Genomic DNA, 3391 nt, shown 5'->3' on the forward strand with positions numbered 1-3391 from the left:
AAACCAAATAGAATGGTATCATCAGCAAACTGCAAATGAGTCGTTTTGTCAACCCTTGTTGCCACATTGACTCCAATCCACCAATCATCTTATTGAAGAGCTCTTATTGATCGACCTAAGGCTTTAGCCATTATGATAAAAAGAAAAGGTGATATTGGATCACCTTGTTGAATTCCTCTTGTTGAGGAAAAGAAGCCATGAGATGAGCCATTAACCAAAACAGAGAATTTGGGGGAGGCTAGACAACTTGTAACCCATGTAATCCATTCCTTGCAAAAGCCAAATTATTAAGAACAACAAATAAGAAAGCCATGTCCACCATATCAAAAGCTTTCAGAATATCCAGTTTTAAAATCATAAAGGAGTCCTTGGTTTTCTTGGCCATATGAAGCATTTCATGAGCAATGATAATGCCTTCCACAATGGATCTTCCAGGGGCAAAACCACTTTGTTCATCTGATATAATGTGTTTAAGGAGGGGCTTCAACCTGTTAGCTATGATCTTTGTTACAATCTTATATACCATGTTGCATAGAGAAATGGGCCTAAAATCACTCATTTGTTGAGGGTTTTGCTTCTTTGGGATTCGAGTCAAAAAGTTGTGATTGATAGCACCTAACATAGTCATTTTATTTCTTGATTCTTCTACTGCAAGATGTAAATCTTGATCAATGATATCCCAGAACTGATGGAAAAAGGCAGCAGGGAAGCCATCAGGACCAGGAGTCTTATCAGGTTTCAGCTGGAAGGTAGTTTTCCTTACTTCATCAATTGAAATAGGAGTACAGAGAGTTGTCTTTTGGCTATCAGATATTACGGATGGGATTGAGTTAAGAATTTTGTCTCTTGCTTCATGATCAATCTGGTGATCACCATTTAACAAAGAATCTTACAGCTTCTTGTGCAATGTCCTCATAGTTCCTAATAGTGACTCCATCCAGTCTCATAATATCCGATATTTTGTTTTTATTTCGAATGGCAATGGCCGACTGGTGAAAGAATTTGGTATTTTTGTCAGCTTCCTTTAGCCATAACTCCCTTGATTTTTGATGCCAATGGATTTCCTCACACCGAAGGATTTCATTTAGATCAGATTTGAGAGTATTTTCTTTAATAAATAAATCCTCATTCATTCCTGAAGTAATAATAGAATTGGTTATTTCTTCCAGTTCACCCTTAATTCTTAGTTTCTCCATATGAATATTCTTGAATTGGCTCTTATTCCATTCTTTGATCTTAACCTTAATATACTTGAGCTTCTTATTGAGTATGAATAATCTCGAATGGTTCCCAAGAATCGGTTCGTTCCACCAAACAGATATAAGATCATATAGCTCAGGCACTTGGAACCATATTTTCTCAAATCAAAAAGGAGTACCTCCCTCCGCTTGACCCATAGCGACTTCCAGACAAATCGGGTAGTGATCTGATCTGATAAGTGGGAGAATAGACGACTCTAAAGCTAGATTTTAACCTAGCCACTCACCCCTAACAAGAAACCGGTCAAGCTGTTCAGCAATGTTAGTAAAACCCACTCTCCTGTTCGTCCATGTGAAAACTCCATTTTAGGAACAATGTCTAGAAGGTGATTCTTCTGAGAAAAATTCAAAAACTCCTTCTGGGATGTACTAGTCCACTAAATACCTCCACTTTTCTCAATGCCGAAGAGGATCGTATTGAATTCCCCAACTACCACACAACTGCCATTAGTAATACTCTTCAGCTTGATGGATAAGAGATCCCAGAGGGCACGTTTATCACCAGCAGAAGATGGTCCGTACACATTGAAAAGATTGAAATTCTCATCCCATCCAAGAATAGTAACCAGACAATGTTGCCAAAACTTATCTTCCCCAACAAGAGAGATCCTAACACACATAGGATTCCAAATGATTCCCAAGCCACCATAGGCTCCATCTGATTGCCTAAACAGCCCATTCCACTATTTCCAAACTCTCATTTTAGCATCAGTCTCAGCCTTACTCCATTTAGTTTCTTGTAGTAGCCAAATATCTCCTTTGGTGTCATCAATCTGGTGCTTAACCAAGCACCATTTGTCAGGGGCATTGATGTCCCTGACATTCCAAGGTAAGAGTTTCATTGCTCCTGGGGAAGGGCATTTCCCTTCCCTAAATTAGGTTTGGTTTGACCACTGGCAGCACCAGCCACTGCTAGCATAAAAAAAAATTATTTACGCCCCCACACACCTTTTGGCTTAAAATTTGGTTTGTCAATAGATGATTCTGACTTCCCAAAACCTTTTATAGTAGCCTCCACTATAAGATCAAAGTCAAGTTCAAAGTCTTCATCCCCCTCCGAGGAGGAAGATTCAATTTCCCCATCTTCCAATTCAATCCCTACCAAGGAGAAAAAATTCCCTCCCATCTCCCCCAGAGTGCTAGCCTCCATACCCTGAGTGTGAAAATTGCAATCTTCAATTACCAGTTGATTCCTAGGCACAAGAGGGGAGGGTGGAAGTGAATCCGCTAACTTGGATTCAATATCCGCCTGTAAGGATTTAGTCTTTTCCAGAAGCATGAGAAGATCTTGTTGGCTCTTGCTTTGGCCAGAGGAGGGAGGAGCTATGTTCAAAGGAGTTGCCTATGTTAATGGAACATTCTCATTATCATGAGTTTCATTGCAAAAATCTTCCCCGGTATCAGTGGAGATAGGAGGTTTCGGTTGCATCTTTTCTTCAATAGGAAATTGCATACATGAATAACTTCGTTGTATCGTAGCCGAAACATCACAGCTAATGTCGGTGTGGTCCAAGGAGAAGCATTTAGGACAAATATGCAACTGATCTTCTCTATCAATCTTCTGGATCCAGATCTTCCCAACACCAATGATTTTGACTTCATTGGGGATCTTGGTGATTTGATCTATGCTAATGCAAATTATGAGGAAGCTTCCCCATAATTTATCCTCCAAAATGTCATCAACTGATACAAAGGTGCAAAGGTTTTTGCAAATATTCTTAATGACATCAATGTGCCAGTAATCTAAGGGACAGTTGTACAATCATATCCATACCTTGCTATCAGGTAATATATGTGTTCGGGGATTGAAATTGGGTTGCCAATCAATGATGTGAACTTCAATTCCATCCAAGATATATGGACCTTTGTTTTTAGCTTGCCATTTCTCCTCATTTCTCATGAATTCAATCATATAGAAATAATTTGGGAGAATATTAATGTTAATATCCTTTCCCCATTGTGCTCTACACCAGGACTCAAAGTTGTCCTTAACCCATTTTCCACCACCCCATTTGATTAAAAGACAAAACTCAAGCAAACTCGACCTAGCATAATTAATTTATTTTCATCCAAAAAGATGGTAGGTCTTGAGGTTTTACTTACTGGATTAGGATGTCGGGGTTGCTGAGGGA

The sequence above is a fragment of the Cryptomeria japonica genome, chromosome 5 (assembly GCF_030272615.1).
Source record: "Cryptomeria japonica chromosome 5, Sugi_1.0, whole genome shotgun sequence".
Classification (NCBI taxonomy): Eukaryota; Viridiplantae; Streptophyta; class Pinopsida; order Cupressales; family Cupressaceae; genus Cryptomeria; species Cryptomeria japonica.